The sequence below is a fragment of the Erpetoichthys calabaricus genome, chromosome 3 (genome assembly GCF_900747795.2).
Source record: "Erpetoichthys calabaricus chromosome 3, fErpCal1.3, whole genome shotgun sequence".
Classification (NCBI taxonomy): Eukaryota; Metazoa; Chordata; class Cladistia; order Polypteriformes; family Polypteridae; genus Erpetoichthys; species Erpetoichthys calabaricus.
In genome coordinates this window covers 72,923,943-72,938,819 of record NC_041396.2, presented here as the reverse complement: position 1 = coordinate 72,938,819, position 14,877 = coordinate 72,923,943, and the positions used below count along the sequence as shown (strand labels likewise).

Sequence of the window (14,877 nt, the reverse complement as noted above, 5' to 3'; positions counted from 1 at the left end):
AGAGTAAACTTTGAGACAGGTTTTTCTGACTCAAAATATTAAATTGAATTTAAACAAACTATAATTACTTTTAGTTTTAAGAACACAATATTTTGAGTTTGATGGACTGTCTGTATATTCTAAGAACTTAATATTTTGAGTGTTCATAATTAATATTATTTTGTTTTGTTGTTTTATTTGAATTTATTATTTTAATTTGACAGGCACACGTCTCTGAAAATTGAGTTGCCTTATTTTAAGTAGTCTCAGGTTTTTTTACAGTGATCCATCTCTATCTAGCACTTTGGACATTTGGATTTTTTGACCATCTTGTTTTTCATTAAATTTCTGTTTTGTGCGTGTGTTTGTGTTTTTAACTAACTGTGCTTGACCTTTTTGGAATCTTTTAAATAACTTTTATTTGTAAATTTTGAGTGCCATGTATGATCATCTAATTGTGTACTCTGGCATTCTTTTTTGGATCATGGAGTTCTGCTTTTTTTCTATTTATCATGAGTTTCACCCTCTTTCAGGTCATCTGAATGCTAGCAACTACTGTATTCCCAGTAGTATTGACAGGGAACCCAACCTGCTCACTGTTTTCAAAACATAGCCTTTTCATCTAGGGAGTTGCATCTTGTGAGACACAAATTTAAGAAGGCAACTATCTTTGAAAGCATGGCTACATGGAAAGATCTTGACAAACTACACAGTTAGATAAGACAAAGGCACAGCTTTCTATAAGCACTGGCTGAAGAGACAAACAAAACAGCAATGTCACTTTGCTGGATAAACAGTCAGCAAGGAAAAAAAAATCCACTGCCTTGAGTTGACTTTCTGAAATTTATTATCGCTGACTTAACAGGAACATCACATCGCCACTTCTCAGTACAAGATAAATGTGCTTCATGGAGTTGTAGCCCGCATCGAACAACATAACACAGTAAATTAGAGCTCACACTCAAAGTGAAATGGTGAGCTTAACAGAGCTGGTTATCCATTGCTGGGTCAGACATGGATAAGCAGGAGAGGTACGGAATCAAAGCAAAACAAAATGCCCTAAAACACACTTCGTTCAGAGTGTTGGTTCCTTAGTATTAGCAAAAAAGAACAAAACAGAAGATTTTTTTCTTCCATTAAACAAAAGAAAAATTATTTTCTTCTTGCTCTCTCCACTCTAAGTACTAACCCCAGTTCTGCACTTATCACATGGATTTATAGCCATGGCACCAATGACATCAAGATGGATGGAAGCTCTGCAACAATGTCTGCAGCATGGCAATCCACAGCTGCAGTTGATTTCAACACACCTTCAAAATACAACACAATGAACACCAAACACAATAATGCCAGACGGCAGAAAAGAACACAACCGTATACCCCCCAAAAAATCTGTAAACACCAAAAAAAAAACAGATAGTCATATGACAAGCTATAAGGTACATACATTGATTATACATATGAGAAGTAATTTACATAAAGCTTTACAACAGATTTCTTGTGTTCTCATTTTTATTTAGATAGTTACTTGATCAGGTGTAATAGGGGCCAGAAATATTATATAGCAGTTTGACATTTTTTAGTATGATTGCTGATCTGTATGACATGCCTCACAAATAGCAGAAAAAATAAAATGTGTAGCTAGTAAGTCAAGAGCTATGAGTGAATGTTATAAGGAAGCTTCCTTGTATAGTTAAATAGAAAGCATGTGACCATAAATCACTGAAATGTAGAATGAGAGAGATGCATTGAGAAATAAATCATTTAGATTTTGAAGGTGGGCAAATGAGGAAAACTTATTAGCTAGGTCAAAATTTTGTGTATATTGTTCTGACAAGTCCAATAGAGTTTTGGGACTTTAGTGTTTTCCGAGGAATGTATAATAAGCACAATGAGCTACATAATGTTTACTTCCTACATAATATGAAAAATATAGTAGTAGAATTTAGATTGGCCTTTTGATAAATGCCTTTACTAGAGGATTAAGCACTACATGTTGTTGCTTTCAGTTGGACTCTCTGTTTGTAAGTAGTGGGCACTATTATTTAATCAATACTTGGGTGGGAAATACAGCTTAATTAGAGTAAAAGGATAGATAAAAAAAAGAAAAGCTGGGAACAGATATTATGACTGGAGTGCTCCAGCCTTACAAAAAGGATTCTTTATACCTGAGCTCTATGGAAGCTAATAAGAGGGAAGATTCTATATCAAGAGAATTAACTGAGTTCATTCATTGAATCACAATTCAAAGTATGGTTTGCCTTTTCTCACTTATAAAGGTAGTAGAAATTAAGCTATCAAAAGGGAGCAAGCAGTTAACATTTTCCTAGACTTCTGTTCAGAGAGCAGGGATTCAGAGGGTTTTCAACAAACAAATCACATTTTACAACAAAGAGTAAAAACAAATTTCAACAGTAAACAGAATTTAAAAATGTCTCATAATAAACCTCAAATAATTCTATGCGGAGTGGGCGGTATATTATGGCCATTTATTCCCGTCAATTTGTTTTTGCTCAATAAAAAGTAAAACAAAAAAAATTCTATGCACTGTAATTGAAAGAGGACAATGTATTTTTTCTAAAAAGTAGTCTAAAGTTAATGTTTTCTTTAAACGTTTCTTAACCTGGTGATCCTTGAGATGGCCTAAGGGTGGTCACGGGTAGAATGTTGGAAATGTGTGTAGCTGCAATGAAACAGAAATCCCCTTAAATGTAAAATCCCTGTATGCTGCCTTCTTATACCTTGTGCTGTAAATTGGGGTTTGCCTTTAAACAATGCATTCTGCTAAAAAGAAAAAAACACGATCTAACTACTGTTTTGCAGGAATTCATCACAAAAGAAAATGAGCAAAAAAATCTGCCCAATATTAGCATATTTATAATAATACATTAGAAAATTAGAAATGAGTACATTCGGCTCAGGTTGGACAGTTGGGAGACAAAGTCAGAGAGGCGAGATTGCATTGGTTTAGACAAGTGCAGTGGAGAGATGCGGAGTATATTGGGTGAAGGATGTTAAGGAAAGAGCTGCCAGGCAAGAGGAAAAGAGGAAGGCCTAAGCAAAGGTTTATGGATGTGATGAGAGAGGACATGCAGGTGATGGATGTAACAGAACAAGATGGAGAAGACAGAAAGATATGGTAAAAGATGATCCGCTGTGGCAACCCCTAACGAGAGCAGCCAAAAGAAGAAGAAGATTCTTCACTGAATTAAAATATTGAATACTGAAAATGGATTTTATCTGTAGTGTAAATCAATCAATTGATCAATCATATAATCATTATTTTATACTCTATCATTTACAGTATAAACCAACACAAAGTGCTTTGCTGTGAAAATGATACAAACAGTTCTGCAGTTATGAAATAAGAAACTACAACCCATAACAGAACATTTTCAAACCCCCATTCTTATTTATATTATAGCAATATATTCTATTGTATATTGCTTTATAAAATGTAACTAAATTAGATTAATTACTTGTACTATGTATTAAAGTGTACAGTAAACCTTCAATATGTACAATTTCATCAAAATTCATAAATATTCAATTTCAAAATAATCATTGCAAGCATGACTTTCATTTTTTATTTCTAATTCATGGGCAATACAAAGTTGGACTATTTGGATTTTGTGAAAATGATCACACACATGCTTCCACTACCTTTTCCTTTAATAAAACACAGCCATTTTTTAATCAAAAACATCAACAAGAAGAAAAACATGAAATATACACTATGTGAATGATGCATAGTATAAGAAATTTAAACACAGGCTAAAATCACTATTAGTTTATGGAATCACTACTTTCATTGCATCTTGGACATGACAGTTGATCCTGCAACTGTAGTAACTGTTTTCCAACTGCTCAGACAGCTGCTGCTGTAGTTTTCCATATTGGGCACAGTAGGGCATAATAGTAACTTGAAATGATTTAATTTAAAGTGCTTTAATGTCTTTTTAGGAAAAAAGTAATTTGCAAAGGAAGTTATTACAGTATATAAAATACAAATGTAGAATATGTGCTGATATATCACATTAGATAATGTTATGTTTTCTTTAGAAAAAACATTTCAGCATTCATATTAACCATATTAATATAATCAATTAAATTAATGTTCTCCTAACACAACAGAAAGGTATGCAGATTAGTGTCTCCAATTTGGCAGGAATGAGTGGTAGTTTATTGTGTAATAATTTAGCATTTGATCCATGGCTGGCTTCTCATTTGCATCCAGCATTGCCAGTATGGGTTCCAGCTTCCCATGTTTCTGAGATGAATTGAACACATTTGAGAAAAGGATTGATTTTCATTGCTATTTTGATTACAGGGTAGTAAAGCACCATATAGTACACTTCCTGAAAAAAATGTTGGTTTCTGTACAGCTTTTAGGAAATTAAATTAATACAAAAACATATGACAAACTTTCACTCCATAGCTTTCTGATTACAGCTTCTAATTGATTTCAACTACAAGACTGTTCATATTGTATGCAAAATTTAACTAGATGTTTACTGAATGTGTTTAGTTTATACTAAGAACTACAGAAGTGAACCTATAACACAGATTAATCAGTTTTTCTAAACACACTAGCATTTGGCTTTGAGGCTTTCTATTAGTTTACATTAATAAGATAAATATTCTATTTTCTGAGTTCACACATATGAAATCAAGAATTCAAAATTAGCATCATATACAGACAAATAATTCAGCTATTAAGTTAATTGTAGTGTTTGATTTAAAGGCAAGATTACCAATATTTTGTCCTCACAGGTGGCGCAGTGGTAGTGCTGCTGCTTTGTAGTAAGGACACTGTGGAAGATTGTGGGTTCACTTCCCGGTTCCTCCCTGTGTGGATAGCGCTTTGAGTACTGAGAAAAGCGCTATATAAATGTAATGAATTATTATTATTTACCCCTTCACTTTCTGCATATTTTATTTTGTTTAGATTTCATTTTAAATGAATACATTTGCCATTGTTAACATTTCTGGACATAGTTTAGAAAGGCACACACATGTGTATATAAGGTCCCATAATTCAAACTGCATGTAAGGACAAAAGCCATGAAGTACAAGGAACTCTCCTTAGACCTCAGCAATTAAATTGTAGTAAGGCATAGATCAGGGAAAAGGTATAAAAACATTTTGAAACCACTGAGTGTTTCCATGCGCACAATGGCCTCAATAATTGTGAAATGGAAGATGTTTGGAAGCACCAGGATTCTTCCTACATTTGGCCATCCAACTAAACTGAGTACCCGAGCAAGAAGGGCTTTGGGCAAGGATGTGACATAGAATTCAACTGCCACTCTAAAAGATCCACAGAAGACATGTACTGAGAAGGAAGGATGAAGGAAGGAAGCACTCCATTAAGCTTCTGGATAGAAGGCACTCTAGACTAAAAGGCGCATGATAGCCCGCTTGAAGTTTGCCAGATAACATTTAAAGAACTCAGAGAGCATTCGGAAAAAAGATTCTCTGGTCTGATGAGACAACTCCATGTACTATGTCTAGTGAAAACCAAGCACTGCCAATCACCTGCCTAGTACAATCACTACAATGAAGCATGGTGGTGGCTGCATCATGTTATGAGGGTGCTTCTCAGTGGTAGGGACAGCAGGAGACTGATCAAAATTGAGAGATGGATGAATGTGCACAAATAAAGTTAGGTCCTTGAAGAAAACCTCCTCTAGAGCGCAGGCAACCTCAGATTGGGGTGATAGTTTACCTTTCAGCCTAGCATACAGTCAAAACAACGCTGAAGTGATTTTGAGTTTCTGATTGTACTTGACTGGCCCAGCCAAAGACCAGATTTAAATCCCAAAGAACATCTGTGGAGAGACCGGAAGATGGTATTTTACAGAGCATAAGAGGATTTGCTAGGAAGAATGGGATAAACTGCCCAAATCCTGGTGTGTAAAGGTTGTAGAGATTTTCCCAAGAAGACTCAAAGCTGTAACTGCTGCCAAATGAACTTCTACAAAGTATTGAATTAAGGGTTTGTATACTTATTGTACATGAATAAGAGTTGTAGTTTTTAATATTTTAATATATTTTCAAACCTTTCTGAAAATATTTTTATCACATGATCATTATGGGTTATTGATAGATTGATGGAAAAAAATTGCAAGTTCATCCATTTAAAATCAAATCTACAATACAAAAAAGTGTGCAGAAAGTTGAAGGGGTCTGAATATTTTCTGAATCCACTGCATATACATAAAGAACATTAGAACAATTTAAATGAGAACAGGCCATTCAACCCAACAAAGCTTGCCAGTCCTATCCACTTAATTCATCTAAAATAACATTAAGCCTAATTTTGAAAGTCGCTTGACTGTGTACCACACTACTTGGTAGTTTCTTCCGTGTGTCTGTGTTTCACTGTGTAAAGAAACATTTCCTGTTTATGTGAAATTTACCCTTAAGAAATTTCCAACTGTTCCCATTCTTGATTAATTCATTTTAAACTAACAGTCTCAATCCACTGTACAAATTCCCTTCATAATTTTAAACACATCAATCATGTCATCTTCTTTTGCCTAAACTGAAAAGGCTCAGCTCTTTTAATCTTTCCTCATAACTTATCCCCTGTAGCCCTGGAATCAGCCTAGTCGCTCTTCTCTGGACTTTTTCTAGCGCTGCTATTTCCTTTCTGTAGCATGGAGAACAAAACTGCACACAGTACTCAAGATGAGGCCTCACCAGTGCGTTATAATGGTTAAGCATAACTTTCATGGCCTTGTACTCCACAAAAAGTGCTATACAGTATAACCTAACATTCTGTTAGCCTTCTAAATTGCTTCTGAACACTGTGACAGTTGATAGTATCGAGTCCACTACGACTCCTAAATACTTCTCATAAGTATTTATAAGTTGTACTTTCAAATTTCAGACCTCTTTTATGAGAAAGGGATAAACAATGCTTTTTGAATTACTGTCTGTTTTTCCCTAGGTTCATCATGTAGTATACTGGTTTGTGCTGTTCCGGGCTTCAAGGTATTGAGTTCGAACTCTTATTAGTTTGAAGTCTACAAGTTCTCAACACTTCCATGTAATTTTTCTCCAGCTTCATCACACATTCCAAAGACACACATAATAAGTTAACTGGAAACACTACATGTGCCTGGTGAGAAAAAGTTTAGGTGTGTGATTATGTTCTGTGATGGACTGTTGTCCCATCAAGTCATTGATCCTCCTTGGTGCCCATTACCTATGATTTTCCTTTGACACGTGTGGACTGTTAGAATGGTATGTCAAGGCAATAGTTTCATTTACAATCGATTCCTAAATAAGAACCCATCTTTTCCATATTTCATTTTAATTGATTATAGCTGTAACTATATTTTTTAATTTGATCTCTCAGTTTGAACTGTATAGATCCCGAATTTATAGAACTGCTGCCTCACAAAGTTAATTCACACCACTATATTATTAATGCATGCTGATTAACATAAACTTGTGTAAGTTTGTTTCTTTGTAATATGAAGTATTGATCAATCTTTTGTTTTATCCTCTTAGTGTGAATTGTATCCTTGTTTGCTAAATGCCTTTTGATACTGTGCTCTGTGAATGTAATTTTTGTCTAAGGCACTGTATATTTAACAAAATTTTTAAGTATTAGTTATCTTAAGTATTATAATCATACATTTAGTATAATTTTAATGTAATTTAGGAAGTCTGTATCACCAATGTAGTTTATTTATATAAAATATCAATTGACATATTATGAACTATAAATAATTTAAAAAAAAAACATAAAAAGAAAAATTAAAAAGAAAAAACTGTAGTAATAGTTTCACTTATAGTTAGGCAATTATTTATGATTTATTTATGATACTTATCATTTTTAATTAAATTAGAAAAAAACAACAAAAATCATTTGTGTTACTCAATGTGAAAAAACAATAAAGCATTCAGGCAAGGCCTTGCATATTTATACCTTAGCAGTAATGGTTTCCATGGCAATGAGTGGAAATCCTACCTCAGGAAAAACTAACAACTTATCAATCTCACACCATGGAGGCATGCCTCCTGATGGTTGATACAGACAGCGACATTTGGTGTAACACTGAAAATAGGAACATATAATAAAATAAATCATATTATACAGATGACAGCATCAAAACCCACCATTCATTTCTCATTTGCACTGCAGATACTAATTATGTTTCCCTCAAAACCAAAAAATATAAACATTTCTTTTAGAGAGATTAAAAACATTTAGGAATTAATTTCAAAATATTTCACCCACTTTTGAGCTAAAATATTAAAAAGCAAAACACATTTTCCTGGTCATACTTACCTAGACACTCATCCTTGAATAACATGTGTTATGTAGTATGTTTAAATGTACATTTTATATTGATAATTTTTTCAAAATATCAAATGTATTGTCTGACATTCTGTACAAAACATGCAGAATTAGAATTACAGTTAAATGTTTACTATTATTATAGACTCATTGATTTTGGAAATAATTCAATTTGGTTTAAGTAAAAAATACATCGTTAAAAAGATCATATTAATAAATACATGATGCCTTTTTCATAAAAGAGCAGAATAAAAATATTTTAAAAGCAAAACTTACTACAAATAGTTCACAGAAACCTCGTATGTCATTAAATAATAATGCCAAAAGTGCTCCCATCATTAAGAAGAAAATATGTTTAAAATATTTTTTAAAAAATTAAAATATTGCTATATCAAAGGCTGTTAAAAATTTCATTTTCAAACTGTGGTCTAAATTTATAGTCTAATCAGCAGTCCACAAATTTCCACCAGTTCTTCTTAATGAAGCAAAGAAAAACTTTTCTTACTGTATCTTAGAATGAACACAACGAGAAAACAAAATAGAAAAAATATTCTAAAGTTACTGCATAATAAAAAGATAAATAGGCCACATTTTGATAACAAGTCAGGAAACAAAGGAAGTTACACAGCCATCTTTAGCTAACTAATGCATATTCATGTGTAGACTGTGCATATCTCTTTCAGTGGCAACACAGAAAACAACTTGGTGGAGTATTCTCTCTGGGTCACCTTGTAAAGGCTTAACTCAACAGTAGGCGGTACACCACACAGGCAGGTTTGAATCCTGATGTTAGTTATTATGCACCCACTGAGAGATGAGAAATAAAACTGTCATAAAGCTGGATTTCACCACCTTCACTAACCAGTCCGCAAAAGCACCTTAGAAGACTTTCTCCCGATACTTGCCACTACATCTTCAGCAGACATGGAAGTCCCTGTGCTGATGGCCTTTGGAGCCATATTACATCTTCTAACATCAAGATTCTGTACTTAGCTCAGATGCTTTCTCAACAGTATGACTCAAATATACATTCTTCCCAAAACCTAACATCTTTTTTTTATTGTTCTTGGGCTTGTCCTAACCACTATTTAATTAAACTTCGGTAAAAAGGTCGATCACAAAAACTGATATTTTCAGTCCCTGCTTTTCTAAGCTTTACAGTAATTTATTTGCAGTGTATGCAGACCCTGAGGGGACAAGGTGTACATTTTTTTTCGGGAAACTATCTCATGATCGCTACTTACTACAAAACCTTGGTAATTCCATTTTTTTGTGCCTTTTAAATGTCACAGTTTGTTCTGCACAGTGCAACAGATGATCCAGTGTACCAGGTTTGCCTGTGGATTTGACTTGGATACTCAAGTTTAGCCTGGCAAAAATCATCTCATTTTAACAGGAATATATCTCTTGTCAGAAGACAAGACAAGACTTGAATGTATAGCCCACTTTTACAAACTTTCCAATACCCATTTCTGTGGAGCGTAACTGTGTACGCAACGGCAAATTGTAAACCGATATGTCCAGTTCGCAGAAAATGATGTACAGTCATACGTAGTGGTATTTGGAGCTCATTTAATTGTATGCTACACACATGCAATAATAGCTGGTGCGACCTTAAAGTACCTGGTGCACAGGCTATAGTAAGTGGTGATCATGAGATACTAAGTGGTGATCACGAGATAGTTTCTCCAAAAAAAATTGTATACCATGGCCACTCAGGGGCTCCATAGCAGTGCTCCTTTACTCAAGGTATTACAGTAGTTGAGCCAGTTTTTTTTTTTTTTTTGCAGCAAACTTCCTACAGTGTAAATGAAGAGCAGTGAGTGAAAGCTTGTTTTATCAGTGAACAAGCAGTGATTGGTATATTAGTCTTTACATTAAAGAAAGTGGAGTAATAAACTGAAAAAAAGGTAATCGGAGAAGTTGTCCTACGCAACTAGACAAACTGCAAGAAAAGCTATTTTAATGAATTCAGACCTTTTTATTTTGTCCTTTAAATTAAAACTGACACCACATGAGTTTGGAGAGCGAGCTTGTTTAAAATGCAACAGCATACACTTTTAATTGGAAAAAGAAAAGATAAAGACAAATTTGAAATTGCTTTTTAGTAAACAATAGTTTTTTTTGAAAGATTTGTAGTGTTTATTATTTGTTGCTGTGTGTCATACAGCATAAGTTTTGGTAAAAAAACAACTACTAAATAATTAAAATGGTAATCCTTAAGAATTACGAATATCTACTTCTAAAAAACACACCTCTATAAATATAGTAATTGTATATTTTAACAGCAAAAAGCTGTACTGCAATTAATGAATTAAAATGATTAAAATGTATTAATTGGCAATATCAATTAATTGATTGTGTGAGAATATATATATATATATATATATATATATATATATATATATACAGTGATCCCTCGCTATATCGCGCTTCGCCTTTCGCGGCTTCACTCCATCGCGGATTTTATATGTAAGCATATTTAAATATATATCGCGGATTTTTCGCTGCTTCGCGGGTTTCTGCGGACAATGGGTCTTTTAATTTCTGGTACATGCTTCCTCAGTTGGTTTGCCCAGTTGATTTCATACAAGGGACGCTATTGGCAGATGGCTGAGAAGCTGCCAAACTTACTTTCTCTCTCTCTCTCTCTTGCGCTGACGTAGGGGGGTGTGAGCAGGGGGGCTGTGTGCAGCTGTTTCCTGAAGGACATGCTGCACGGAGCTTCGCATACTTAAAAGCTCAAAGGGCACGTATTGATTTTTTTTATCTGTCTCTCGCTATCTCTCTCTCTCTGTCTTCCTGCTCCTGACGGAGGGGGTGTGAGCTGCCGCCTTCAACAGCTTTGTACCGGCGGTGCTTCGCATACTTAAAAGCCAAAAAGCCGTATTGATTTTTTTTTTGACTGCTTGCTTTGCACTCCTTTGAAAAGGAAGATATGTTTGCATTCTTTTAATTGTGAGACAGAACTGTCATCTCTGTCTTGTCATGGAGCACAGTTTAAACTTTTGAAAAAGAGACAAATGTTTGTTTGCAGTGTTTGAATAACGTTCCTGTCTCTCTACAACCTCCTGTGTTTCTGCGCAAATCTGTGACCCAAGCATGACATTCTAAAAATAACCATATAAACATATGGTTTCTACTTCGCGGATTTTCCTATTTCGCGGGTGGCTCTGGAACGCAACCCCCGCGATGGAGGAGGGATTACTGTATATATATATATATATATGGTTGTTGTTAGAGAAATAGTGAAGACTGCTATTTTTAATTAAGCCTTGTTTCAGAAAAAACTAAACAATATGATAGCTTGTAATTATGAGAAGCATTTTATTTTCTTTTATGTCATAGTATTATGAATAAATGTTTTTGTACATATTTTATTAGTTAATGTATTCATTTTAGCATTTATTTTAGTATTTTATGTTAATATAGAACATAAGACTTCTGTAGGAGAATAGCGTAAAAAGTTTTTTAAAGAGATAAAGAAAAAATAAAATCGGTATCGGAATCAGCTGATTAAGTAACATGAAATCGGTGATTGGTATTGGCCTTAAAAAACTAATTGGAGCATCCCATAAATAAGCAGTATATATGTATCCAATCCAAAATAACTCTTACAAGTCAACTGTACTTAAAGATTTTCAAGTTGAGAAACAATTTGTGAAATACATTACATAATAATTACCACATTTATCTCACTAAATGTATTAATGTGAAGAATACTAAAATTCTAATCTATTGGTGCTGGATTTTTGTTTCAAAGCTGCTGATTTCAGTTGTGATCCATAATAACCCCATGGCCATCAAGACACTATTGGCAGCAGGCAGCCTGACAATAATGATGCAAAAGAAGCAGCATGCATCACCTGCCACATGGAATTAAAATATTGATTGATATCAAAGTGCTTTTAAAAGAGAGACCTAGGTAGTGACCAATAACATTTGGACTGGAGAGAAACTGAGTTTGAAGTGTTGAGTAGAAGAAAGAAAAGGAGCAATCAAAGTAAGCCAACAGGAGTGAGGTAGAAAGGAACAGCATGGAAGTAAATATTGCTACTGTAGTAGTAGGTGATCAAGTTTAGGCCTGGAGAGTTGCAGTGGCTGTAGGTTTCTGTTCCAACCCAAGTATTTAATCAGAAGCTAATCTACGTCTATAATGAAACTTGTCATTTAATTGTATGGTTTGTTAGGGATTTCAATCTGCCAAATCAAATCATTCTATATTACAGATTTCCCTTTTTCAAGAATATCATCCAAATGATGTGTGAACCAGAGCAGATTAGTAATTGTCAGTTGATCATTTTTTGCTTTATTTTTTTTTTTCAAATATTTTTTCAAGCCAGATAGTTCATGATGAGCCAAAAGTTATAAATTAGACCAGATTAGATTCGTTTTTTTCTCTCTAGATTAGTTCTGAGAGTCCACTGTTTTTGTTCCAACCAGTTTCACAGTCATTGATTCATTTTATCTCCAAGTACGTCATTGTTTAATTAGTTGTGCCCATACTTATCAATATGGTCCTAACTGACTCCAAAACTCTCAGTTTTGATGCAAATTTGGTACTACACTTAGGAACATGAGTAAAAGCATTTTATCAGCTTTCTTAACTTACGAAACTACTACTGTATCATTAGGAATTAGAAAGACCCCTGGGGTGGTGTTCAAGCACATGTTGTCCAGGAAAGGCAGAATGTTTTGGAAATGCTGGACAATAATGAATTCATAAAAAGATGTTGATAGCTCCATCTACATAGAGAAGCAGTGCGTGGTCAGCCAAAATTAAGGTGTTAGTAATATTAGGCACAAAATGCAGCTTTGCAATCATGATGATTTGGGTATGTCACAACCAACCATTTCTCAAATTTTGTGAATCGCAAGTAATATCATAGTATCAACACACAGGTGGTCATGGGTGCAAACTGTACTGTAGAAGAGTGAATGTGACTTCAGAAACCACACTGCAGCTAGTTTCAGTGTAACCATTACTGTACAAGGCATTTCCCTGGACAGGGTCATGGAGAAACTATAGCCTATCCCAGGAAGCAAAGGGCACAAGGCAGGAACAATCCCTGGAGCATTCATAGTTAAACCTACTAATGGGCATATTTATTTAACAATTATTCAATGTGTGTCTTGGTCTTTCAATCTCACTGTGCTTTTTACTCTATTATTCTTGATGCTGTATCAAACTGGCAACAATTATGTGTAGCTTAATGCAGTATTCTAACTTATTATGTTTTGTTATTATAATAACGATTGTGATGCAGTCTTGACATTTGCATCAGAAAAATCACAAAACGTCATCATGAGTTCCAGTTTGGGAATTGGGGTGTCATGAAGTCATGATGTAATTCATTCTGAAACCTGAGCTCTTGCTCCTGGCTGGAAGCGCATGCAAGATTACTCAGGTACGACAAATTCTTATCCTAGTATGAATCTAAGTGCAATGTATAGAAATAATTCTGAGATGCTTGATAAATATGAACCCTGCTCTTTTGTTGCTATTCTGTTATTCTGCATTCAGGAAATTACAGCAGTACAAGATTTACATTTTTTAGATTTTACATTTTTTGTTATTTTGCTATAGTTTCAAATGCATTATTCTTCTTCTTTGTCATTTTCCTACTAAGTAACCATTTTCTGTGGACTGTGCTACCTTAATTGTATTCCAGCAATGAAGTTTTAAGATGAGCAGGGGAGAGACCAGGACAAACAACACTAAAAATGTTGAAAATATTTCAATTAAATAACAACCTAAACAACCAGAACACCAGAAAAAACAAAATTACAATCAAACTAAGCCCCCGATCTGAATTTCAAAACAACTGATTTAAATGGTGAACTGATAGTTCCTTTGTCATCTGCATCTAATTTTTAATTGGCAGCTGGTTAACAAAGCAAAAACCAATTAAAAACAATAAATGTAGCTGTTTAAGATTAAAAGAAGCAAATAAGGTTTGGAAATCTTGACAAGCAAATCCACTAAAATGAAGCAGAAAATGTTTTGTGAGAAACAGTTGCTTCAGCAACATTAACCACCTTCAATTTAAAAAATTAACCAGAACTGTACTTTAGGACCCCAATGTCATATATGCCACAGCAATGACATTTACAACCAGTAACAGCACTGTACAGGTTATTAAATGAATTACTGTAGCAGAGAGTAGTGTTGCGAGTGACAGCACGCAATTGTAATTAAAAAGCAGTAATGGGGTGTGACTAGAGGTAGAGGTCCAGAGCGAAGCATAAAGAATTGTTGGCTTACCAAACCCATAGCCCCGTTTAATTATAGCAAAAGGAAACAAAAGGGTGCACAAGTGCACAACAGAAAAGACGCTGACCAGAAAATCAGCCCACACACTGTTCTCTGCCTTTTTCTTTTGACCTTGTATCTCGCATGGAAGCTCGAAAATGTTATCGAGTGCTGGTTGTGAGTGACACACCACATTCTGGCGCTATCCCTTTTTATGCCATCCTCACCGGAAAGGGGCAAGGCCTGCTCTGGGCATCACTGTTGGGGTTGGGCGCCCTCACTGGGTGTCTTCTCGATGCTGTGGGAGACACAGAAGATACCATTAGTGACA

General features: G+C 34.6%; 1 protein-coding gene across 14 annotated transcripts in view; it reads right to left on the bottom strand.

Annotated features, from left to right (window-relative positions):
* The window catches only part of LOC114648100 (myelin transcription factor 1-like protein), a 647,050-nt gene that overhangs the window by 423,941 nt on the left and 208,232 nt on the right, over positions 1 to 14,877 (bottom strand). The window contains exon 4 of one of the 14 annotated variants that reach the window (XM_051925513.1): positions 14,774 to 14,844. The exons of the other annotated variants lie outside the window; for them this stretch is intronic. The gene's annotated coding sequence lies outside the window, so the exon portion shown is untranslated. The remainder of the gene's footprint in view (positions 1 to 14,773; positions 14,845 to 14,877) is intronic. 14 annotated transcript variants of the gene reach the window in all.